Genomic DNA, 27384 nt, shown 5'->3' with positions numbered 1-27384 from the left:
GGCTAAAGCGGCTAGGGCTCTTCAGCTTGGAGAAAAGGCGGCTGAGGGGAGATATGATAGAGGTCTAATTCATGACAGATATGTACTCTGGAATGCATAAACAGCAGAAAATGTTCATGCATGAGTGCACATGAACACACAAACCTATACAGCCATGTACACATACATATATGTGTGCTGGTACACATAAGGATTTGTGTAAATATATGCCATTGTGTGATTAAGGAGTGCAGGAATATTGTGTTCAATTCTGGTTGCCGTATCTCAAAAAAGATATAGTGGAATTAGAAAAGGTGCAGAGAAGGGCGATGAAAATGATAAAGGGGATGGGACGACTTCCCTATGAGGAAAAGCTAAAGCGGATAGGGCTCTTCAGCTTGGAGAAAAGGCGGCTGAGGGGAGATATGATAGAGGTCTATAAAATAATGAGTGGAGTTGAACGGGTATATGTGAAGCGTCTGTTCACGCTTTCCAAAAATACTAGGACTATGGGGGCATGCGATGAAGCTACAATGTAGTAAATTTAAAACGAATCGGAGAAAATGTTTCTTCACTCAACGTGTAATCAAACTCTGGAATTTGTTGCCAGAGAATGTGGTAAAGGCGGTTAGCTTAGTGGAGTTTAAAAAAGGTTTGGACGGCTTCCTAAAGGAAAAGTCCATCGATCGTTATTAAATGGACTTGGGGAAAATCCACGATTTCTGGGATAAGCGGTATAAAATGTTTTGTACTTTTTTGGGATCTAGCCAGGTATTTGTGATCTGGATTGGCCACTGTTGGAAACAGGATGCTGGGCTCGATGGACCTTTGGTCTTTCCCAGTATGGCGATACTTATGCACTTATGACAATGATGATGGTAAAAGCATTCTTTGCTATAAGTCTGTCAAGTGTTTCAGAGATTCTCTTGATCAATACCTGCAAACCCAGTCAGAAGACATCAGTAATATTGCAGCCTGGCCTGAATTGAAGGAATTTTTTTATCAGACAGAACAATCCACTTCCTGCTAGTGCAAACACCTTTTTAACTGTGCTGGATTAATGACTCCAAGTGCACTCATATGAGTGACAGTCACGTTCAAAATTTGGTTTTACTAGAAGCTAAATAGATTGAATTGTACCAATAAAATTGTTGGAATAAAAACATTAACAATCATTGCTTTAAGTTGTGGTACTTTTTATTTTTTACTCAAAAAGTATTATATTAGGCAATAACTGTTTTACTTAAGTGAATTTTTAATGTGTTGTTCACTGGACTTTTACTTAAGTTTTAAAATATACATTTATTTTTACTTAAGTACTTTGATCTAGTACTTTGCACAACACTGCCACTTAAGTAACATAGTAACATAGTAACATAGATGACGGCAGAAAAAGACCTGCATGGTCCATCCAGTCTGCCCAACAAGATAAACTCATATGTGCTACTTTTTGTGTATACCTTACCTTGATTTGTACCCAACAAGATAAACTCATATGTGCTACTTTTTGTGTATACCTTACCTTGATTTGTATCTGTCATTTTCACGGCACAGACCATATAAGTCTGCCCAGCACAATCCCCGCCTCCCAACCAGCCCCCCCCCACCACATCTCGGCCTGACTAATGACCCCTATCTATATATATAAAAGGCACCTCCAACGTTCCATTGAAGCCTCAAGCCGGAAACTTGAGGTGCCCGAGATATCCGGTTTGGCCTGCAGGCTGCAGTCACTGTAGCTCCGCCCTCGCGTCTAAACGCGATGACGTAGAGGGCAGGGGCGGGCCTCCAGTCAGTGTACCTCCGCCCTCGCCTCAACACGCGATGACGCAGAGAGCGCGCCGGGCAACACACAACGCACGACTTCCACAGTAACAGCGCTCCAAACTTTACTCACACAAACTCGCAACCGCCTCACTGACGGACGGAGGGAGGGAGGGAGAGGACAGGTCTGGAACTCGGAAGGGAGCCACGGAGGGGGGGGTCTGCAACTCGGGGGGGGGGGGGAAGGGGAATTACCCTGCTAGTGCCCGTCAAATGTTAAAACTACTGCCACACAGCCTCTATCTAACATTTGATGAACCTTACTAAACAATGATGTCATAAGTCTCTGTACTGTGTCCGGTCCTGTAACCGGATTAATGTGGATGTAGTACAAACACTTTTTCGGTGTGCTCAGCCAATTGGCAGTGGATCACCTTTTCAGTCAGTTTAGAAAGAAGTCTCTAAGTGGTCGGGTTGGCTGCATTGAGATTTCATTTTGACTGGTTCAATTACAGCTGTCTTTCAATTCAAGGGAACTTGACCAGTAGATACATTTTGGGTGATAAACAGAAGAACTAAAGAAAACTATAGTCATGCCAAGGTGCCTTAAGCCAATGGGTCTAGTGCTCAACTGGTCTATTTCATAGACACACAAGTTTTGGATAAAAAATTAAGAGTAGGTAATCAGAATGAGGACCAATGATGTTGTTACTACCCTTTTTGAGCTGAACGATAAATCAGAGGCATAACCAGATGAAAACAAGTGGGGAAAGCATGCAGACCATGAGTCACATATTAGGCATGCAGATCTCTCTCAAGCATGTTCATTACATCCATTGTATGCAAATCTCTTTGCTCTGTATTCATTAGGGATGGTCTGAAAACCTGACTCATTGGCAGCCCTCTACGTCTGGGAGTGAATGCCAAGGCTATACATCTGGACTCAACAAATCTTGGGCATCGGGGTGCAATGATGAACTGGCACAAGGATTTGGGTGAAGGTTGGAAGGGATATGAGAGAGACTGGTGAAGGCTGGGGGGGTATGAGAGGGGGACATCTCATTCATAGATAAGAAATCTGACCAAATTGTTTGTTTTTTCTGGGTGTCTTTCTAGTTAGAAAGTGTTAATCCGTAATTTGGTGTACGTAAAAGCATTTCTGCACACATCACCGGTATATGGTTGGGGTTTATGATTGAAAGCTGAGTGCTTTCAGTGCTGTGGAATAGCAGAAATGTCTTTTTACAGCAATTTTCAAAGGCATTCTCATGGGTAAAGAAGTGCGTTATGCACAGAAATCAGAAATGGTCTGTTACTTTATAAAATTGCCCATCTGACATGTGGGTAAACTTAGACGCAAGCAGCCTGTATGCAGAGGTCACAATTCTCACTTTCGTTGTTATAAAAGTTTTGCACAGCTGTGCTATTAAATGCTTAGGTAGCTTGGATATAGGCATTGTGGACTGATGATTTCAGTCCCCGCTTGAAATATTTGTGACCTGATCAGTTGGACCTATGTTCTTCCACAGCCTGTGCACTGCGTGTGTTAGCTGATTGGACCAGTGTCTCCATTAAATCTTTGATACAGCTTTAATAACAACAAAGATAATTATAGCTTTACTAGAGAAAAAGGCCTGTTTCTGTTAGAAATGAAACGGGTGCTAGCAAGGCAATCTCATTTTGCCATGAATGATTTTTTGTTTTTTACAGGTGGTGCATGCCCCCCTTCCTCCCCCTCCCTCTCCTTTCCCTCCCTCCCCCCTCCCAGTTCAAGGGTCCCCCTCCCTCCCTCCTCCTCCCAGTTCCAGGGTCCCCCTCCCAGTTCCCTGGAAGGGAGGGACGACGAGGGAAGGAGGGAGGGGCGACCCTGGAACTGGGAAGGAGGGAGGGACGGACGACGACCCTGGAACTCGGAGGGAGGGAACGAACGAACGAACTTCCGGTGGGTGAGTATTGGCGGTTTCCCTGGCAACACGGTGACGTCATCGGAAGGCTTCAGACATTACGAACCGAGAGCTTCAGAATATTGGAGGTGCAAATTATTATAGTAGATGTTGGAAAGCAGAGTTATCTCCCTTTCTGCACAATGTTAACATGAAATAATGTAGGCAGTTTGGAGTTCATTTGTTAACAGTCAACATTAACGTTAATTGCCATTAATGTGAAATTTTTACACATAGTCTGCAGTATTAGCTTGTAATTAGTAAATGGCCAGTCTTTATTGAGAGGAAACAATTAACAGTACAAAGAGGAGGAGCAAAGCTGTTCAATGTGTCTAGGAGGCAGGCTATGGTCTTATTTTCACTTCTCAGTGTGAATGACTGACTGGGGGTATGTTGGGAAGCTTAGCGTACTGTGTCCTAGGCATTTGACGGAGCTTAATGTGGATTTCTTGCAGCATGCATTATCGGTGTACCTTTTTCTGCTGCTTGTTTCTCTCGATACAGCTGCAAAACCCCCAGAAAAGAATTATAATAAGAGAGAGAAAGTTCATTTGAAAAAAACAATAAGATGACAAGACCGTCGCAGATAAATACAGTCACCCAAAGTTCCTAAAATCATGACGATACCTGCTGTATTTAACATCTATATTTACATTTCCTGCTGGGAATGATGTGACCTACCAAGGTGCATTTTGTTGCTCGTAGGATTGTCTCACCCTCTTATTCTCTAATTTTGCTATACTTAGAGAGCAAAATTGCATGCGCAGGTTATAATGATGCCAAATTACGCATGCAACTTAATTGATCAATTAGTTGGCTGTAATTGAAGTTAATTGGCGCTGATTTGCATTTACCTGTATAACTACACTTGGTCATGGTTTTGTAACCTTGTTGTGTAATGCCTTTAACACGTAACTGCAAAGGGGGGGGGGGGGGGGTTGGATGTGGGAGAGGTATAGGCAGGCCAGTGGTTTGCTCAGCACATACGCACTGAGGTTATAGAATACTATCAGTATTTATTCCACTCTTTGACATGGCGCAAGTTAAGCACTTAAAGCATACATAATTGCTGTTATAGAATTTGCACATAGCATGGAATGTTGCTGCTAATTGGGTTTCTGCCAGGTACTTGTGACCTGGCTTGGGTACTGTTTGGAAAACAGGATGCTGGGCTAGATGGACCAGTGGTCTGACCCAGTATGGCGACTTACGTTCTTATTTTCTGTGGGATTCTGTATGGAATGTTGCTACTCTTTGGTATTCTGGAATCTTGTTATTCTTTGGAATTCCGTATAGAATGTTGCTACTATTTGGGATTCTGCCAGGTACTTGTGACCTGGCTTGGGTACTGTTTGGAAAACTGGATGCTGGGCTAGATGGACCAGTGGTCTGACCCAGTATGGCGACTTACGTTCTTATTTTCTGTGGGATTCTGTATGGAATGTTGCTACTCTTTGGTATTCTGGAATCTTGTTATTCTTTGGAATTCCGTATAGAATGTTGCTACTATTTGGGATTCTGCCAGGTACTTGTGACCTGGCTTGGGTACTGTTTGGAAAACTGGATGCTGGGCTAGATGGACCAGTGGTCTGACCCAGTATGGCGACTTACGTTCTTATTTTCTGTGGGATTCTGTATGGAATGTTGCTACTCTTTGGTATTCTGGAATCTTGTTATTCTTTGGAATTCCGTATAGAATGTTGCTACTATTTGGGATTCTGCCAGGTACTTGTGACCTGGCTTGGGTACTGTTTGGAAAACTGGATGCTGGGCTAGATGGACCAGTGGTCTGACCCAGTATGGCGACTTACGTTCTTATTTTCTGTGGGATTCTGTATGGAATGTTGCTGCTCTTTGGTATTCTGGAATCTTGTTATTCTTTGGAATTCCGTATAGAATGTTGCTACTATTTGGGATTCTGCCAGGTACTTGTGACCTGGCTTGGGTACTGTTTGGAAACTGGATGCTGGGCTAGATGGACCAGTGGTCTGACCCAGTATGGCGACTTACGTTCTTATTTTCTGTGGGATTCTGTATGGAATGTTGCTGCTCTTTGGTATTCTGGAATCTTGTTATTCTTTGGAATTCCGTATAGAATGTTGCTACTATTTGGGATTCTGCCAGGTACTGTGACCTGGCTTGGGTACTGTTTGGAAAACTGGATGCTGGGCTAGATGGACCAGTGGTCTGACCCAGTATGGCGACTTACGTTCTTATTTTCTGTGGGATTCTGTATGGAATGTTGCTGCTCTTTGGTATTCTGGAATCTTGTTATTCTTTGGAATTCCGTATAGAATGTTGCTACTATTTGGGATTCTGCCAGGTACTTGTGACCTGGCTTGGGTACTGTTTGGAAAACTGGATGCTGGGCTAGATGGACCAGTGGTCTGACCCAGTATGGCGACTTACGTTCTTATTTTCTGTGGGATTCTGTATGGAATGTTGCTGCTCTTTGGTATTCTGGAATCTTGTTATTCTTTGGAATTCCGTATAGAATGTTGCTACTATTTGGGATTCTGCCAGGTACTTGTGACCTGGCTTGGGTACTGTTGGAAAACTGGATGCTGGGCTAGATGGACCAGTGGTCTGACCCAGTATGGCGACTTACGTTCTTATTTTCTGTGGGATTCTGTATGGAATGTTGCTGCTCTTTGGTATTCTGGAATCTTGTTATTCTTTGGAATTCCGTATAGAATGTTGCTACTATTTGGGATTCTGCCAGGTACTTGTGACCTGGCTTGGGTACTGTTTGGAAAACTGGATGCTGGGCTAGATGGACCAGTGGTCTGACCCAGTATGGCGACTTACGTTCTTATTTTCTGTGGGATTCTGTATGGAATGTTGCTACTCTTTGGTATTCTGGAATCTTGTTATTCTTTGGAATTCCGTATAGAATGTTGCTCCTATTTGGGATTCTGCCAGGTACTTGTGACCTGGCTTGGGTACTGTTTGGAAAACTGGATGCTGGGCTAGATGGACCAGTGGTCTGACCCAGTATGGCGACTTACGTTCTTATTTTCTGTGGGATTCTGTATGGAATGTTGCTACTCTTTGGTATTCTGGAATCTTGTTATTCTTTGGAATTCCGTATAGAATGTTGCTACTATTTGGGATTCTGCCAGGTACTTGTGACCTGGCTTGGGTACTGTTTGGAAAACTGGATGCTGGGCTAGATGGACCAGTGGTCTGACCCAGTATGGCGACTTACGTTCTTATTTTCTGTGGGATTCTGTATGGAATGTTGCTACTCTTTGGTATTCTGGAATCTTGTTATTCTTTGGAATTCCGTATAGAATGTTGCTACTATTTGGGATTCTGCCAGGTACTTGTGACCTGGCTTGGGTACTGTTTGGAAAACTGGATGCTGGGCTAGATGGACCAGTGGTCTGACCCAGTATGGCGACTTACGTTCTTATTTCTGTGGGATTCTGTATGGAATGTTGCTACTCTTTGGTATTCTGGAATCTTGTTATTCTTTGGAATTCCGTATAGAATGTTGCTACTATTTGGGATTCTGCCAGGTATTTGTGACCTGGCTTGGGTACTGTTTGGAAAACTGGATGCTGGGCTAGATGGACCAGTGGTCTGACCCAGTATGGCGACTTACGTTCTTATTTTCTGTGGGATTCTGTATGGAATGTTGCTACTCTTTGGTATTCTGGAATCTTGTTATTCTTTGGAATTCCGTGTAGAATGTTGCTACTATTTGGGATTCTGCCAGGTACTTGTGACCTGGCTTGGGTACTGTTTGGAAAACTGGATGCTGGGCTAGATGGACCAGTGGTCTGACCCAGTATGGCGACTTACGTTCTTATTTTCTGTGGAATTCCTTATGGAATGTAGCTACTGATTGGGTTTCTGCCAGGTCCTTGTGACCTGGCTTGGTCACAGCTTGGAAAACTTATGTTCATATATTTTATGCACTTAATTTTAGGTAACCTGCACAGAATTACCCCCAAATGTTCTAGCTGGATCCTAGTGATATTATACTGCAAGCTGTCTTTCAAGGCAGTTCTCAGTGTCGAAGGTTGCCATTTGAACTTGTGTCATAAGCTGTTGACAGTGGGTGGCCCTCCATCTGGGGACTCCTCTGTGCAAGCTCACTGAAGCTCGCATTCTTGTCCTTAGGGAGGAAGGCAAACCTGTGCATGAAAAGCTTCTATTCTCAGTAGACCATAGACCATGTTGAACACCTGATTGGACTCCTCAGCATCCCATACTCAGATGATTGTGTTCTCTGAGCTGATGCTGTTTTTGATTAGACTCTTATAAGAACATAAGTGTTGCCATACTGGGACAGACTGAAGGTCCATCAAGCCCAGCATCCTGTTTCCAACAGTGGCCAATCCAGGTTACAAGTACCTGGCAAGATCCCAGTACAAGACATTTTATGCTGCTTATCCTAGAAATAAGCAGTGGATTTCCCCCCCAAGTCCATCTTAATACTGGCTTATGGACTTTTCTTTTAGGCAGCTATCCAGACCTTCTTTAAACCCCGCTAAGCCAACTGCTTTTACTGTATTCTCTGGCAATGAATTCCAGAGTTTAATTACATGTTTGTTTTAAATTTACTACTTTGTAGCTTCATAGTGTTCCCTCTAGTCCTAGTATTTTTGGAAAGAGTAAACAAGTGATTCACGCCTACCCGTTCCACTGAACTGAGTGTCGATTTTGCACTACTTCAGTGTCCAGTTGCACAACCCAGAATTTTATATGGCCGTCTACCAACAGTCCATACTGACAGACCGTCAAGATTGTAGGCAGGATTTCAGGATTTCCATTTACGTTATGAGGAAGGCGTTTTAGTGCCATGCATAAACCCAGGTTAGATACGTTTGCACTGAGTTGCTGAAACAGCTTGTCCTCTGGGCTCATTTATATCACAATAATCCCAGCTGATCTTTTCAGTTGGGGAGCAGAGAAATCCTTCTTTGATAGACCCATGTCTATATAGTTTGAGTGCTGAACTCTTACATCTGGAGGGTGTGGTAGGACCCTAAACTGGACTAGAGACAGAAAGAATAACATGGATAAAGCTGAGAGAGCAGTTTCCGATGTGGTCATAAATCTATCATTAATTGTTCTTTTTTTTTTAGCAGTAAAACAATTCTTTTATGTTGAGCTCTGCAATATAATTCCTACAGTGATGGTGTGTGTGTGACAAACTTATATGTCATCCTGTGACTCCCATTCCTCTGTCTTTTCTGTGTTGTGTAATTAACATAGTAAGTGGTGGGAGATGCTGACCGATTTGTCCATCGAGTTCACCCAGTTGTCTTCTCTTGTTCTGTTCTGACAGCTCCACATAAAAACCATCTCCAAATCTGATTTTCTGTTTTTTTCCATAGCATTCTGCTCTAGGAAGTGCATTTGCTAACCACTAATATTTATTTAAAATATTTATAAACCGCTCTAGCCAATCATCCCAGGAACGTACATAATCATGAACACTGAGACAGCACATATTTAAAAACAAACAAACACGGCATCTAACATGTTAAAGGCCCCACTGTCAGACTCTATCAGAGGAGTAGCCTAGTGGTTAGAGCAGCAGACTCTGATTCTGGGGAACTGAGTTCGATTCCCGCTGCAGCTCCTTGTGACTCTGGACAAGTCACTTAACCCTCCATTGCCCCTGTACCCCTCCTCCCTTTTTGCGAAGCTACACTAGCTTTGTAAAAGGGGGATAAGTGTGTATATTATTTGTAACCACAAAAAGGCGGTATATCAAATCTCATCCCCTTAAAAAAAAAAATCCCAACTTTCTCACATTGGTGTGATCTGGTCACTGGTTTAGTTTTTGTAATTCTGGGTATAATAGCCTATAATATTAATTTTGATAACTGCATTGCTAATTTAAAGATGAGGAAGGCTTCTATGTAGTTTGAAGATGATTTCCTTGAAAGACTCCATAAGAACATAAAAGTGGCCATACTGGGTCAGACCAATGGTCCATCTAGCCCAGTATCCTGTTTCCAACAGTGGCCAAGCAAAGGTCACAAGTACCGGACAGAAACCCAAATCGTGGCAACATTCCATGCTACGAATCCCGGGGCAATGAATGCCTTCCCCATGTCTGTCCCAAATTATAAGCCTTTGTGTTTTTCTCTCTCTTTCATCCTCTTAATAGCTTCTCTTCAGTTGAGTGACGAGGATAACAGGTTAGAGGTGAAATCTCCTGAAAGATTGAGTCCTTCTGTATCTGCTTCTTTCTGTCTGAATAAAACTAGCCCCTAGCAGATAGGAAGATAAAACATAAATAATATTGAAAAACAATCCTCTGGACAACACATCACACATATAAAACAAAATGAAATAACTAATACTGCTGTTACCTGAAAACAATTTCAAACATAAAGAAAAGCTACGAGAATGGTACGGGATTTGCGTTACAAGACGTATGAGGAGAGACTTGATGACCTGAACATGTATACCCTGAAGGAAAGGAGAAATAGGGGTGATATGATACAGACGTTCAAATATTTGAAAGGTATTAATCCGCAAACGAACCTTTTCCGGAGATGGGAAGGTGGTAGAATGAGAGGACATGAAATGAGATTGAAGGGGGGCAGACTCAAGAAAAATGTCAGAAAGTATTTTTTCACGGAGAGGGTGGTAGACGCTTGGAATGCCCTCCCGCGGGAGGTGGTGGAGATGAAAACGGTAACGGAATTAAAAAATGCGTGGGATAAACATAAAGGAATCCTGTTCAGAAGGAATGGATCTTCAGAAGCTTAGCGGAGATTGGGTGGCAGCACCGGTGGTTGGGAGGTAGGTTTAGTGGTTGGGACGCGGGGCTAGTGCTGGGCAGACTTCTACGGTCTGTGCCCTGAAAATGACAGATACAAGTCAAGGTCAGGTATACACATAAAGTAGCACATATGAGTTTATCTTGTTGGGCAGACTGGATGGACCATCTACTATGTTACTATAAAGCAATCCATCATAAAACCAAATATTTTTTTTTTGCCCTGAATGTAATATTCCTGCGCCTCCTTCCTTCTCTTCCCTCACCAATTCAGCCACCAGACTTTTCATGGAAACCCCTCCAGTAATGTTTAACCTGTAGGTATAGAAAAATACCTCTAGGTGCAGATTGATATTTCTATGGTTCTACAAACAAAACTTTTTGTTCTGAAAGTTGGCCAATATAGCTAACATCTGATTCCTCTCAGCACTGAAATATCTTGCTTTCTCTCCTTATGTTAAACTCACGATTATATCTGATAGGGTAGTGGTTCCCAAACCTGGTCTTGGAGGCACCCCAGCCAGTCAGATTTTCAGGATACCCTCAATGAATATTCATGAGAGAGATCTGCATGCAGTGAAGGCAGGGCATGCAAACCTGCCTCATGAATATTCATTGCGGATATCCTGAAAACCTGATTGGCTCAGGTGCTTCCAGGACCAGGTTTGGGAACCAGTGTAATAGGGGTATAGGCTGAATGACATTTTTGTCCTAGCAAAATCTTTTATAGAGACAAATAAGGATTGCTCACTCCTTTCACCAATTTCCTTCTCAGGGAAGGTGCACAGTGGAACATTCAAAGAACTACAGGCTGTCTACCCTCAGCTAAGGTCAGTGTTCAAGACTCCATAATAAAGAGACTGGGCAAAAATGAGATTCATGGGAGAGCAGCAAGTTGGAAACCTCTTATATCCAAGAGTAGCATCAATACTCTTCTCATTTTGCAAAAACACACCTGGATGATCCCCAAGACTTTTGGGATAATGATTTATTTATTGCATTTGTATCCCACATTTTCCCACCTCTTTGCAGGCTCAATGTGGCTTACAATACATCATGAATAGTGGAAATATATGATAAGATAAACAGTTAGTATTAAGGAAGGATCTTGGGTAACATGATAATGAAAAAGTATGATATTAGTATAATAAGACAATACTGGATATATGTGTAGGATTTCACATTTGTTGATCTTTGTGGTATGCCTTGTTAAAGAGATGGGTCTTCAGTAGTTTGCGGAAGTTGGTTAGTTCATAGATCGTTTTTAAGTTGCGCGGCAGCGCGTTCCAGAATTGTGGACTCAGGTAGGAAAAGGTTGACACAGGCCCCATTTTGACTGGCGTAGCGTAAATTCAACATTCCACAAGAACATCATACGAACGGTCAAACATGGTGATGGTAGTGGCCATGATGTGGGGATGCTTTGCTGCCTCAGGACCTGGAAAACTTAGCATTATTGACGGAACCATGAATTCCAACACTGTAATAGAAAATTCGCAAGGAGAGTGTCCGGTCATCCGTCCTGCGTTATACAGGACAACAATAATCCAAAACACAAAAGCAAGTCTACATCTGAATGGCTGAGGAAAAACAAAATTACAGTTTTGAATTGGCCTAGTCAAGAGTTCTGACTTGAACCCAAAAGAGGTGCTATGACAGGATCTCAAACAAAACCTAATTAAACCTGTCTGAATTTTATAAGGAGTTTTGGAAAGACAAGTGGGCAAAGATTCCTCAACAACGATGTGAAGATTGATACCAAATTATAGAAGGCATTTGATTGCAATTATTGCTGCTAAAGGTGGTGCAACCAGTTACATTTAGGGGTCAGTTCCTTTTTCACATGGGTGATATGGGTGTTGGGTAAATGCTCTTTAAATGAAGTAATATATATTTTTAAAACATGTTTAATCGGGTTCCCTTTGTCTAATATTACATTCTGTTTATTTTATTTATTAGGATTTATTTACCACCTTTTTGAAGGAATTCATTCAAGGCGGTGTACAATAAGAATAAATCAAACATGAGCAATAGAGAATTACAGCAGTAAAAATATTCAAATAACAATACAAAGTATGGCATGGTATACTACTTGCAATGTCAACACAATACGTAATAGAACATTTTAATTGATAGTGAAGGGTAAAGCAAAGATGGAACATACAGATAGGTAAGAGAGTAGGAGGAGTTAGAGAATAAGGTGACTAATTTAAAGAAAGTTGCACATGAGGTCAGAGAGATGATTAAATATTATCTCAGCTAGGGTAGGAGTGGATAAACATGTCCCGCTGCAGTATGTGCAGCCTGAGTCAATCCTTGTGTGTGTGAGTGAGACTAACAAGTTAATTACTTCTTCCGTTAAAGGCTTGGTTGAAGAGCCAAGCTTTCACCTGCTTCCTGAAGTAGAGATAGTCTTGTGTTAAGCGGAGCCTTTCAGGCAATGCCTTCCAGAGTGTGGGGGCTACTCTGGAGAAGGCTCACTTGTATCACATCATGTAATGTCTTTTGGAGAGGGTGTGGTTAGTGTCAGTCCTTGAGAAGATCTTAGTGTCCTTGGAGTTGTGTAGAGGATCATCCTATTCTTCAGGTACTCGGGGCCATTTCCTTTAAGGGCCTTGAAGATCAGACGTAGAGTTTTAAATTTAGCCCTGTATTGTACTGGTAGCCAATGAAGTTTTTGCAAAAATGGTGTGATGTGGTCACGTCACTTGCAACCTTCTATGAGTCTTGCTGCTGCATTCTGAATCAACTAGAGCTGGTGCAGGCCCTTTGTAGTCAGACCATTGTATAGTGCATTGCAGTAATCCAGTCTTGATGTTATCACGGCACATGTACGACTGGGATAAGATTTACCTTCTCGATGTAAGGAGAGAGGCAGCGTAGCTGTCGCAGATAGTAGAAGCAGCTCTTGAAGGTTGCTTGGATTTGGGGAATCAGAGTAAGTGTTGAATCTTAAGTGTATTCCAAGGTTCCTGACTTGTGATTGGAGGAGGAGTTCATACTTCCCAAAGGAGATTTTGATGTCCGGAATGTGTCCACTTGTGTTAGGGACCCAGAGAAGCTCGTTCAGGCAAAGTTTATTGTGTTTAGCCCATTTAAAGATCAGAAACCACTCAGTGTGACACATATGCAATATTAGGGGAAATCAGGAGGGGGGGGGGGACTTTTTCACATCACTGTATTTTAGTTTGTTACATTTTCATATTTGTATACTGTTGTATTTAAATAACATTTGCAAGAGTAAAAATGGAAGAGATTAGAGAAACAAAATCACGGGTTATGAATACAGTAGGTTACCTAGAATCAGTGGCGAAGCCACAGGTGGGCTTGGGTGGGCCTCAGGCCCATCCAACAGTAGCACATGGTAAGTCTTTGCTTAAAGCCCACCTCTTCAAAGCTGCGTTCGGCACCTAACCCTTACCGTTCAGTGAATCCAGACTGCCCCAATTTGACTGCCCCTATCGGACCGACCGTTCACTTGTCTATTAGATTGTAAGCTCTTTGAGCAGGGACTGTCTCTCTTTGTTAAATTGTACAGCGCTGCGTAACCCTAGTAGCGCTCTAGAAATGTTAAGTAGTAGTAGTAATGAAAATGCTGCTCTCCACAATACTGGCACCTTCGCATGCTCAGTTTTGAGCGCATGCCTGCTGCAGACTACCAAGGTGGAGACTGGAGAGAAGCATTTGCCCACCAGCTGAGAGATGTTTTTGGTGTGGGGGTGGGGGAGAGAACATTTGGTGCCCACCCATGTCTTGCCTAGGCCCACCCAAAATCTGCTGTCTGGCTACGCCCCTGCCTGGAATAACACTGCAAATGATAGATGCCAGTTTGTCTAATAATACAGCATAGAAATGTAGAAAAGGCCAGGAGATAAAAGCCTATTCAGTCTGTCCAAAAGAGGATCGGGTTCTTTTGGATGGCAGATGAGATATGGGTTCCATACATCCTTTCATTTTCACTTGGGAGAGCTACCCAGTTTTTAGCAAGGGAGATAGGCAGGGGAGGGAATGTGTTGGAGATTTGTCTTTTGCTTTCTCAGAATTTATTCAGTTGAAGTGAATGAGAGATGTGTTACCGTGGTTTTTTTTTTTAATTTTTTGTCACTATTGCATTCTGTGTAGTTTTAAAGATTAAACTGCGTCAAAACATTTATTAAAGTCAAAACTTTTTTAATGGACACAGAATATTGTGGCAAAGAATGAACATAGTGCCTCATTCATTTCTGCTTCAATACCCTAGGCCTCAGTTTGTGTCGGACATTTCCTCGCTTCTTTGGAACGGAGAATCCTTTGCGCTGGTGCGGGCCAGGACTCCTCTAATTCTAGAAAACTTCAGAATACGCTAACTGGGGTTCGCTCTGATTTCCCCATCAGTCCTGCTTTTGGGTTTGCCAGTGAGACAGTCACTCTCGGAAATAAAGTTTTCTTAGCCGAGATTGGGTGGCAGAGCCCGTGGTGGGAGGCGGGGCTGGGAGGCGGGGATAGTGCTGGGCAGACTTATACGGTTTGTGCCAGAGCCGGTGGTGGGAGGTGGGGCTGGTGGTTGGGAGGAGGGGATAGTGCTGGGCAGACTTATACGGTGTGTGCCAGAGCCGGTGGTGGGAGGCGGGGCTGGTGGCTGGGAGGTGGGGATAGTGCTGGGCAGACTTATACGGTTTGTGCCAGAGCCGGTGGTGGGAGGTGGGGCTGCTGGTTGGGAGGTGGGGATAGTGCTGGGCAGACTTATACAGTCTGTGCCAGAGCCGGTGGTGGGAGGCGGGGCTGGTGGTTGGGAAGCGGGGATAGTGCTGGGCAGACTTATACGGTCTGTGCCCTGAAAAAGACGGGTACAAATCAAATTAAGGTATACACAAAAAGTGGCACATACGAATTTATCTTGTTGGGCAGACTGGATGGACCGTGCAGGTCTTTTTCTGCTGTCATCTACTATGTTTTGAGAATTTTGGCAGCAGGAAGGGGTTACGTGGTACATGAAACCTGTTGTACTCATTTCTTTGTTCACTGCAGGGAAGAGGGATGGAGGGAATCGGTGTTGATCTGTCAATTAGTAAATGTCAGGCTGAGCCCAGAATTTGAATCTACAGAGCATTGTAGCAGCAGAGTCCAGCATTCAAATCTCTGAGGGTTAATCATTCACACAGCATGGAATTTTGTCTTGAGAGGGGCAAGGCTTTTTTTTTTTGTCTCCCTAAATGCCCAAAGGAGGAGAGAGAGAGAGAGAGAGTGATTTTTAGACATCCTTCCTGGTCTTGCTTCCCATATTTGGAAATGTTTACCCAATGCCCTGATCTATTAGAAGGGGAGGAGGGGAGGTGACTCAGGCTTTTGTAGAGGCAGGATACGAGTTCTTTTTTTTTTTCTAGAAAGTGTATTTCCCCCCCATTGGTCTCTGTCAGCGTTGGTCCCCTACTTCCCACAGATTCTGTCAGCTGGAGACGAGGAGAGAAGGAGAGCCCAGCCTGGAGAAAGTAAGTGCATCCTGAGTGTTTGTTAGGATGGCTTTGCACTTAAGCCTGTGCATGAGTTAGGAGAGAGGTGAGGCAGGCTGCATCCTGTGTGAGGCTGTGGTGTAAGGCAGTCATTTTTTTGAACCATCCCACAGCAAGGCTGCACCTGTGGATTGGGGAGCAAAGATTTAGCTTTTGTAGGCAACCGATGTACGTGGAAAAATAACTTTTTTTTTTTTTGTCTTCTTCTTTTCACGGCCTCATTGAGATTGCCTTTGAAAAGATAATTTGAGTGTTCATCACTCAATATTGCCAAACTGATGCACAAACCTGGAGTGTGCTACATCTCAGAAGTAAAACAAATTAACATCCTGATGAGAGTTAATGCTAGCACACTTCAGACTTATAAGGGCTGAGTCACGAACTGAGGATGGCTGCTTTTTTGGCTGAGACTGTGAATTATTGGGGGGGGGGGGGGGGGGTGGGTTAATATCCTGCAGCGTGGCCGCGTTGGGAACATGAAAGTATACTGTGACCAACCTAGAAGGATTAAATCTTCAAGAATACAAAAAAATGTGAAAATATGTATGTTACATATATGTGAGTGTTCATACACCTTCCTATGTACATTAATGTTTTACACATATTTTAACTGACATATACATTTATATACTCTAGCATCAGCCCTGAAAGATGGGAAATATTTGGTGATTTTCATTTCATTGTATTTTAAGCTATAAGCCGCCTTATTTTCGGAACGACAGTTTGTCATTTGGGTGAGAGATGATCATAACTAGGGATGTCCCACAGAGAGGAGGCGTGGTTAGAGCAGTGGGCTGAGAAATAGAAAAGCCCCTGAAGCCCCTTATCACCTTGGGCAAGTCACTTAACCCCCCACTGCCTCAGGTTCAAATTTAGGGTGAGGTATGATAATGTGAGTAATTTTATGAAGGCATCGTCCATGCCGGTATATGCAAATGTATGCATATAAAAAGCACCTTTTATAAAATTACTTTGCATGTTCAGGTACACTCGGTGACACGAATGCTCGTATTGCTCAGGGGTGGAGTGTGGGCAGAGTCGCTCCTGCCCGGGGACTCCGTAGACCACTGGTGAGTTAAAGTACTGTCATGGGGGTGGGGGGATTCTTTGGGGGATAAGGGGCTTGTCAAGGGTGTCTACTTTGGGAGGGGCAGATCAGGGGGCTGTACTTCGCTGGGGACTGAATCATGGGGTTCTGGATTGGGGAGAGGGAGTCTTGTTCAGGCAGGTCGGGATTCAAGGGAACGTGGCGGTCATGGCCAGGAGCTTGGCAGCCCCGATGCTCCAGAGCAGTAAAATAGCCCCAGTTTTCGGCTGGGGTTATTTTACCATCATTTTAGGACTATAAAGCAATTTGCTATGTGCATCACAATTTGCATTATAGTGTTACATAGTAATGAGCTGCTTTATATGTATTTGCGTGTTTTGCATCTCATTATTATGTAATTTGTAAGACAACCTGTGTCAATGTCCTTTAAGTCACAATAAGGGCAATTAACGTGAGCTATTGCCCTAATGCAACTTGATAACTTTCCCCCTTAGTAAGTAGGTTCTATTGATAATATGCATTATATTGTGATGTGCATTTATATGTATCAATGTGCGTTAAAAAATCTTACCCATATATTGTAAGTTGTCTGCAGCTATACCTTAACCCTGGATTCTATATATGGCACCCCCAAATTTGTGTGCACGTGCAAACTAATTGAGTAACGAGATCTTGCTAATTAAGATCTTGGGCATGCACACAAATTTGGGGGTCCCATATATAGAATTTTACTGAATGCCAATTAACTTCAATAATTAGTTGCTGGTACCCAATTATTGCTAATTGGGTACTAGCAACTAATTATTGAAGTTAATTGGCATTCAGTAAAATTTGCAAGCTGTTGTATAAGGCCGTGGTTCCCCACACCTGGTCCTGGAGGCTCTCCAGCCAGTCAGATTTTCAGGATATCCACAGTGAATATTTATGAGAGAGATTTGCATGCACTGCTTCTCTCATGAATGTTCATTGTGGATATTCTGAAAAGATTTGGAAACCACTGGTATAAGGCACGGCGCCTAAGTCTACTAGCTTGTAACTCAAAAGGGGGCGTGGTCATGGGCGTGCCAGGGACGTTCCAAAATGTTGCATGCGTAGTACACCAGACTTGGGTACCAGCAGGCGTAAGTTTGACACCTAAAGTTAGGCGCAGGAATCCGTGCTGCGTGCTCTTCTATAAGGGATGCGCCCTTTATAAAATCATGCTTACCGCCAATTTAGCACTGAATTTTGAATGCCATTTATAGATTTCCTTCCTAAATGTAACTCTTGTTGAACTTGGATTTGGAAGAGTGAGTAGTTTAAAATTCCAGAATTCTACATACCTCTTGCTTCCTGAATTTTGTTTTGTTGGCATAGCTGTTGCGATGCTTCTTTCTTGTAAAGGTTAGAGGGAGGCACATCCATGGCCATTTTTCTGGGCAGATTGGATAGGCCGTTCTGGTTTTTCATTTGCCGTCATTTATTTTGTATATATAAAAAAATCTTTGTAGCCAACACTGTGACTTTTGGATTTTGGTAACTCTTAGCCCTGGTTTGGATAGCGGACACAAGTAAGTCAACATTTATCATACAAGGTCTAAGGACCTCTTTTAATTTGTGCTTCCAACACTCTATAATATTGCAGCCCGCCAAGGGTAATGCTGACACCGATGCGGCCCTCTGTATATAAAAGTTGCCTTTCCCTGCTCTAAACTGTGGAATACTTTTGACGTAATAACGGGACTATTAAGCTTCTTTGGTTTCTGCTAAAAAGAAAAAAATGCTATATTATTTTGCTTGAGTATATGGACAAAACTCTTGTTACCAGAGCTTAATCCTTTGCTTGGAAGTTCTTGCCCCTCAGAATGGATAACACAGTGACACGGTAAAGGGTGGCAGATAAAGATTTACAAGGCCCATCCAGTCCACCCAACAAGGCAGCCAGAGCCAGCCCTGCCTCTCTGTGCAGGTTACATGATTGAACACTGGCATAACATTTGTTGATTCAAGTTGATATGCAACGAAATGTTATGCAGATCAGAGGTATGCCAGGTGTAGGGCCAAAGGTTTAGTGTGCGGCCACAGAAATAGCATTCTTAACTTTTATACCTGGAGGTAGGGGCATTGTAATTTATAACAGAATATCTCTGTCAAAGTGGTAAAAAAAAAAAGTACTTATTTTTTTTAATGCCTGTTTTATAAAGCCATCTACAACCATAGGATGAGACATCAATTCCTGGTATAATCCACATTGATAAAGTAACCAGAGAGGGTAGAACAGTATACACAAATAGCAAACAAAGAAAAAGCACAACTAGGCCTTCAAGACTGAGACAACAGGAGTCCTTTATTTAGATCAGACCCGACACAGGCCGTGTTTCGGCATAAACAACGCCTGCCTAAGGAGTCCAAATGCCTGTGTAGGAGTGGCCTAGTGGTTAGGGTGGTGGACTTTGGTCCTGGGGAACTGAGGAACTGAGTTGGATTCCCACTTCAGGCACAGGCAGCTCCTTGTGACTCTGGGCAAGTCACTTAACCCTCCATTGTCCTATGTAAGCCGCATTGAGCCTGCCATGAGTGGGAAAGCGCGGGGTACAAATGTAAAAAAAAAAAAAAATATCGACATACACAAGTAGGGAGCTCAATAAAAAGAAATTCTTAAGTTATTATACAACTCCCCAGAAAAGAAATTGCAATAGCTTCTGTAAAACCGCCAAAGTGCCTGTTTTATAAAGCCATCTACAACCATAGGATTAGACGTCAATTCCTGGTATAATCCACATTGTTCACACCAAAGAAATATCGGATGACATATAATACGTTTATCTAACTGCCCATCGCTATATACAGTGGTGGAAATAAGTATTTGATCCCTTGCTGATTTTGTAAGTTTGCCCACTGACAAAGACATGAGCAGCCCATAATTGAAGGGTAGGTTATTGGTAACAGTGAGAGATAGCACATCACAAATTAAATCCGGAAAATCACATTGTGGAAAGTATATGAATTTATTTGCATTCTGCAGAGGGAAATAAGTATTTGATCCTCCACCAACCAGTAAGAGATCTGGCCCCTACAGACCAGGTAGATGCTCCAAATCAACTCGTTACCTGCATGACAGACAGCTGTCGGCAATGGTCACCTGTATGAAAGACACCTGTCCACAGACTCAGTGAATCAGTCAGACTCTAACCTCTACAAAATGGCCAAGAGCAAGGAGCTGTCTAAGGATGTCAGGGACAAGATCATACACCTGCACAAGGCTGGAATGGGCTACAAAACCATCAGTAAGACGCTGGGCGAGAAGGAGACAACTGTTGGTGCCATAGTAAGAAAATGGAAGAAGTACAAAATGACTGTCAATCGACAAAGATCTGGGGCTCCACGCAAAATCTCACCTCGTGGGGTATCCTTGATCATGAGGAAGGTTAGAAATCAGCCTACAACTACAAGGGGGGAACTTGTCAATGATCTCAAGGCAGCTGGGACCACTGTCACCACGAAAACCATTGGTAACACATTACGACATAACGGATTGCAATCCTGCAGTGCCCGCAAGGTCCCCCTGCTCCGGAAGGCACATGTGACGGCCCGTCTGAAGTTTGCCAGTGAACACCTGGATGATGCCGAGAGTGATTGGGAGAAGGTGCTGTGGTCAGATGAGACAAAAATTGAGCTCTTTGGCATGAACTCAACTCGCCGTGTTTGGAGGAAGAGAAATGCTGCCTATGACCCAAAGAACACCGTCCCCACTGTCAAGCATGGAGGTGGAAATGTTATGTTTTGGGGGTGTTTCTCTGCTAAGGGCACAGGACTACTTCACCGCATCAATGGGAGAATGGATGGGGCCATGTACCGTACAATTCTGAGTGACAACCTCCTTCCCTCCGCCAGGGCCTTAAAAATGGGTCGTGGCTGGGTCTTCCAGCACGACAATGACCCAAAACATATAGCCAAGGCAACAAAGGAGTGGCTCAGGAAGAAGCACATTAGGGTCATGGAGTGGCCTAGCCAGTCACCAGACCTTAATCCCATTGAAAACTTATGGAGGGAGCTGAAGCTGCGAGTTGCCAAGCGACAGCCCAGAACTCTTAATGATTTAGAGATGATCTGCAAAGAGGAGTGGACCAAAATTCCTCCTGACATGTGTGCAAACCTCATCATCAACTACAGAAGACGTCTGACCGCTGTGCTTGCCAACAAGGGTTTTGCCACCAAGTATTAGGTCTTGTTTGCCAGAGGGATTAAATACTTATTTCCCTCTGCAGAATGCAAATAAATTCATATACTTTCCACAATGTGATTTTCCGGATTTAATTTGTGATGTGCTATCTCTCACTGTTACCAATAACCTACCCTTCAATTATGGGCTGCTCATGTCTTTGTCAGTGGGCAAACTTACAAAATCAGCAAGGGATCAAATACTTATTTCCACCACTGTATTAGCAATCAAATACACCTTGGGCACTGAACAGTGGGGTGTCACAGTCATCTATACTGTCTCTTCTTTTATTTAATATCTACTTCAAGTCTTTGGCTGAGCTGCTTCAGTCAACGGACATAAAATTCTGTACCTACACAGATAAGGTCCGACTGCCCGTCTAACCACAATTCAGGAATAGGCAAAAAACAAACAAAACAGAGATTATCCGAGTACCAAATGGACAAATACCTTACTTCAAAATACCTTTTGGGAAGTATGAACTCCCCCTAAAATTACAGGTCAGGAATCTTGGGATACTTCTAGATTTATTACTCATCTTGGTCCTGCAAATTCCAAACATCCTTTAAAAATTCCCCTCTCTCACCTGCGGCAGCTACGAAATCTCTTTCCATATAGTGAAAAGACGAGTCTGACCACAGTGGTCCATGCCATGATGAAATCATGACTGGACGGAATACTCTAATGCCCTGTAATCCAGAATATTGTAGCATGACTGATAGAAGGCTACAAGTGGCATGACCACATCACACCCTTCCTGCAGAAACAACCCTGGCTACCAGTACCTTACAGGGCTAAATTTAAAACTCTGTTTGATTTTCAAGGTCCTCGGACAAAATGGACTAGAGTACTTGAAGAATATGTTAGCTCTCTACTCACCTTTGAGACCTTTGAGACCTCTAAGGTCATCGCAAGAAGCATCACTGTCTGTACCCTCATCGAAAGAAATTGTACAATGTGATACCCACCAGAGAGCCTTCTCAGGATTTGCCCCCATACCGGAACCTACTCCCAGAGGGCCTGTGTCTAACTCGAGACTACCTCTGCTTCAGGAAGCCAATCCAGGCCAAGGGCACCTGGCGAACTTTCCAAACGTACAAACATTCTATACATGTTATTCCCGGAATTGTGGATTTTTCCCAAGTACATTTAGTAGCGGTTTATGGACTTGTCCTTTAGGAAACCGTCCAAAGACATGAGCAGCCCATAATTGAAGGGTAGGTTATTGGTAACAGTGAGAGATAGCACATCACAAATTAAATCCGGAAAATCACATTGTGGAAAGTATATGAATTTATTTGCATTCTGCAGAGGGAAATAAGTATTTAATCCCTCTGGCAAACAAGACCTAATACTTGGTGGCAAAACCCTTGTTGGCAAGCACAGCGGTCAGACGTCTTCTGTAGTTGATGATGAGGTTTGCACACATGTCAGGAGGAATTTTGGTCCACTCCTCTTTGCAGATCATCTCTAAATCATTAAGAGTTCTGGGCTGTCGCTTGGCAACTCGCAGCTTCAGCTCCCTCCATAAGTTTTCAATGGGATTAAGGTCTGGTGACTGGCTAGGCCACTCCATGACCCTAATGTGCTTCTTCCTGAGCCACTCCTTTGTTGCCTTGGCTGTATGTTTTGGGTCATTGTCGTGCTGGAAGACCCAGCCACGACCCATTTTTAAGGCCCTGGCGGAGGGAAGGAGGTTGTCACTCAGAACTGTACGGTACATGGCCCCATCCATTCTCCCATTGATGCGGTGAAGTAGTCCTGTGCCCTTAGCAGAGAAACACCCCAAAAAACATAACATTTCCACCTCCATGCTTGACAGTGGGGACGGTGTTCTTTGGGTCATAGGCAGCATTTCTCTTCCTCCAAACACGGCGAGTTGAGTTCATGCCAAAGAGCTCAATTTTTGTCTCATCTGACCACAGCACCTTCTCCCAATCACTCTCGGCATCATCCAGGTGTTCACTGGCAAACTTCAGACGGGCCGTCACATGTGCCTTCCGGAGCAGGGGGACCTTGCGGGCACTGCAGGATTGCAATCCGTTATGTCGTAATGTGTTACCAGTGGTTTTCGTGGTGACAGTGGTCCCAGCTGCCTTGAGATCATTGACAAGTTCCCCCCTTGTAGTTGTAGGCTGATTTCTAACCTTCCTCATGATCAAGGATACCCCACGAGGTGAGATTTTGCGTGGAGCCCCAGATCTTTGTCGATTGACAGTCATTTTGTACTTCTTCCATTTTCTTACTATGGCACCAACAGTTGTCTCCTTCTCGCCCAGCGTCTTACTGATGGTTTTGTAGCCCATTCCAGCCTTGTGCAGGTGTATGATCTTGTCCCTGACATCCTTAGACAGCTCCTTGCTCTTGGCCATTTTGTAGAGGTTAGAGTCTGACTGATTCACTGAGTCTGTGGACAGGTGTCTTTCATACAGGTGACCATTGCCGACAGCTGTCTGTCATGCAGGTAACGAGTTGATTTGGAGCATCTACCTGGTCTGTAGGGGCCAGATCTCTTACTGGTTGGTGGGGGATCAAATACTTATTTCCCTCTGCAGAATGCAAATAAATTCATATACTTTCCACAATGTGATTTTCCGGATTTAATTTGTGATGTGCTATCTCTCACTGTTACCAATAACCTACCCTTCAATTATGGGCTGCTCATGTCTTTGTCAGTGGGCAAACTTACAAAATCAGCAAGGGATCAAATACTTATTTCCCCCACTGTATGAATTTATCTTCTTGGCCAGACTGGATGGACCGTGCAGGTCTTTTTCTGCCGTCATCTACTATGTTTATGTTTGCCATACCAGTGAGATCAGTTCAGATATTTGCTAGATAGTTTTTAGAAGCTTTGCTAGAGACTGGTATATTCCATCTGTATTAAGGTGTTAAATTTGTGTGTGTGTGTGGGGGGGGGGGGGGGGGGGGAGGGAGGGGTAACTAACTCAAGCAAAATACCAGTTATATGAGTCATTAATGTTGGCCAGTCGGAAGGTTTTCTCAGGAAGGCAAGTGGCTGGAAACACGTGAACAGCTGCATCCTGATTTTTTTTTTAAAATAGTTTAAGTAATATAGGAGAGAGGCTGTTTGTGCTGTCTCTGCTTTTATTTGAGATTTAAGAGTTTTTTTTGTGTGTGTGTTTGGCATGTAATCAGCGAATGGCTCAAAATCTCAGAAAAAAATCTGCTACTTAAGTTTGGAAACTCTTCCTTCTGAATATGAAACTGTGGCTCTCTAATAGTTCTAATAATAGAATGCTGAGAAAGCAAATAGAATGTTAGGTATTATTAGGAAAGGAATGGAAAACAAAATTGAGGACGTTATAATGCCTTTGTATCACTCCATTGTGCGACCGCACCTCGAATATTGTGTTCAATTCTGGTCGCTGCATCTCAAAAAAGACACAGTGGAATTAGAAAAGGTGCAGAGAAGGGTGACGAAAATGATAGCGGGGATGGGACCCCTATGAAGAAAGACTAAGGAGGCTAGGGCTTTTCAGCTTGGAGAAGAGACGGCTGAGGGGAGACGTGATAGAGGTATATAAAATAATGAGTGGAGTGGAACAGGTGGATGTGAAGCGTCTGTTTACGTTTTACAAAAATACTAGGACTAGGGGGCATGTGATGAAGCTACAATGTAGTAAATTTAAAACGAATCGGAGAAATTTTTTTCATCACTTAACGTGTAATTAAACTCTGGAATTCGTTGCCAGAGAATGTGGTGAAGGCGATTAGCTTAGCAGAGTTTAAAAAAGGTTTGGACGGCTTCCTAAAGGAAAAGTCCATAGACCATTATTAAATTGGATTTGGGGAAAATCCACTATTTCTGGGATAAGCAGTATAAAATGTTTTGTACTTTTTTGGGATCTTGCCAGGTATTTGTGACCTGGATTGGCCACTGTTGGAAACAGGATGCTGGGCTTGATGGACCTTTGGTCTTTCCCAGTATGACAATACTTATTTACTTATGTACTGCGCTGTCAGAGATGGTAGACAGAAGCATAAGAGGTACCAGGGCTGGTAAAATGTCAGACGTGAAAGTCTATCTTTTACTATCCACACAAAATATAACATACTTTGACCTGAGTAAATGGCTACTTAATGGTGGCATTGCAAAACAAAAACATATCAGTGTTGTAGAGCACAATTTTCTCTTTCAGATGATACTGTCCACAAGCTAATTCAGGCAGACGTTTTTAATAATTGGCTTTGAGCTTTGGTACATTTTACCATTTGCGCTGACAGTGCCAACTTTGAAGAGATCCTGCAGGGTGGTTATAGATACTGGTTAGTTGCAAATCTGGCAGTATTATGTCCAGCACAAGCAATAATGCTTGTTCAAAATTTCAAGTCCGTATCTTTCTTTGCATGGAAGTTGTTGCGGTCTGAATATTGGTCCAAATATGTTCCGATGAGTCGCGACCAATTTTGATGCACAGTTTGAGTCAACTTGTTTGACTGGATTTTGCATCCATAATGTTAAAATGTATTTCATCGGAATTAGCATCAAAAACTGTACAGGGTTTGACTTTTTTAGCCATTCTTATAGATGTGTTTGGATTTTATTAGACCCCAAAAATGGCATTGTGGTAAATGTCGCGCGCTCATGGACTGACAACCTTTCAGAAAAGGGGGTCTAGATCTGGAACTATTGCAGTTAGAGACCTCAAATTTTGGGAAACTTCATTTAACACCCGACTCGCGCAACAGATAAAATTTGAACAAAATCGGAGAACATGATGGTGGGAACTTTTTTTTTTAATTTTAGACCACTTGGCATGGAATGACCCAATACCTAGTAACATGGTAGATGACGGCAGATAAAAACCTATATGGTCCATCCAGTCTGCCCAACAAGATAAACTCATAGACTTAAGAGCTCTTATGTCACTGTGCAGCACCCAGCTCTTCAGTATTCCTGTCATAAAGCAAGAAAATGTGGCCTGAATATAGCTCGCTTTCAACTTCTACTGATTATCAATAGAAATCAAACAAAATAAAACATGGAAAAGAAAATAAGATGATACCTTTTTTATTGGACATAACTTAATACATTTCTTGATTAGCTTTCGAAGGTTGCCCTTCTTCGTCAGATCGGAAATAAGCAAATGTGCTAGCTGACAGTGTATATAAGTGAAAACATTCAAGCATTACTATGACAGTAAAATAGATACCATTGGAGATTCTACATGGAATGTTGCTACTATTGGAGATTCTACATGGAATGTTGCTATTCCACTAGCAACATTCCATGTAGAAGGCTGCGCAGGCTTCTGTTTCTGTGAGTCTGACGTCCTGCACGTATGTGCAGAACGTCAGACTCACAGAAGCAGAAGCCTGCGCGGCCACATTGGTGATCTACAAGGGCCGACTTCTACATGGAATGTTGCTAGTGGAATAGCAACATTCCATGTAGAATCTATAGAAATCAAACAAAATAAAACATGGAAAAGAAAATAAGATGATACCTTTTTTATTGGACATAACTTAATACATTTCTTGATTAGCTTTCGAAGGTCACCCTTCTTCCTCAGATCGGAAATAAGCAAATGTGCTAGCTGACAGTGTATATAAGTGAAAACATTCAAGCATTACTATGACAGTCTGACAGGGTGGGAGGATGGGGGTGGGTCGGAGGTATGCATGGGGACATCAAAGCATATCATTGATATTCTAACAGGATGGGTGTGGATAGGTCAGGGGAGGGTGATCAACATTTCCGATCTGAGGAAGAAGGGCAACCTTCGAAAGCTAATCAAGAAATGTATTAAGTTATGTCCAATAAAAAAGGTATCATCTTATTTTCTTTTCCATGTTTTATTTGGTTTGATTTCTATTGATAACCTTTAAGAGTGGACTAACACGGCTACCACACTCCTCTACTTCTACTAAAAAAGGTGTGAGAAAAGTCTAAATTAATCGATAAATAACAGGAAGGGGACCAGTGTTATGAACGGTGAAGTTATTTCTGCAGTGTTTGCCCACTGGGTTGAGGAGGATTTTTTTCCCTGGTCCTCCAGCTTAACCATGATATCATTCAACTTGTCTCCTAGAAGAATAAATTGATTCCTCACTGCAAAACATTGTGCTTGAAGGCCAGGGAAAAAAAAATCTGCAATGATGCTTAATTTCCATTTATATTCTTTTTTTTAATTTAATAATCTGTATGAATGGATTGATTTAAGAAAAAAAAAATTTGATCATGGAAC

General features: G+C 42.8%; 1 protein-coding gene across 3 annotated transcripts in view; it reads left to right on the top strand.

Annotated features, from left to right (window-relative positions):
* The window catches only part of LPP (LIM domain containing preferred translocation partner in lipoma), a 618364-nt gene that overhangs the window by 38993 nt on the left and 551987 nt on the right, over positions 1-27384 (top strand). The window contains exon 1 of one of the 3 annotated variants that reach the window (XM_030216646.1): positions 15861-15902. The exons of the other annotated variants lie outside the window; for them this stretch is intronic. The gene's annotated coding sequence lies outside the window, so the exon portion shown is untranslated. Of the gene's footprint in view, positions 1-15860; positions 15903-27384 lie in introns of those variants that run through there. 3 annotated transcript variants of the gene reach the window in all.

Source organism: Microcaecilia unicolor, chromosome 10 (genome assembly GCF_901765095.1).
Source record: "Microcaecilia unicolor chromosome 10, aMicUni1.1, whole genome shotgun sequence".
Lineage (NCBI taxonomy): Eukaryota > Metazoa > Chordata > Amphibia > Gymnophiona > Siphonopidae > Microcaecilia > Microcaecilia unicolor.
This window is presented reverse-complemented; position numbering and strand designations above follow the sequence as displayed.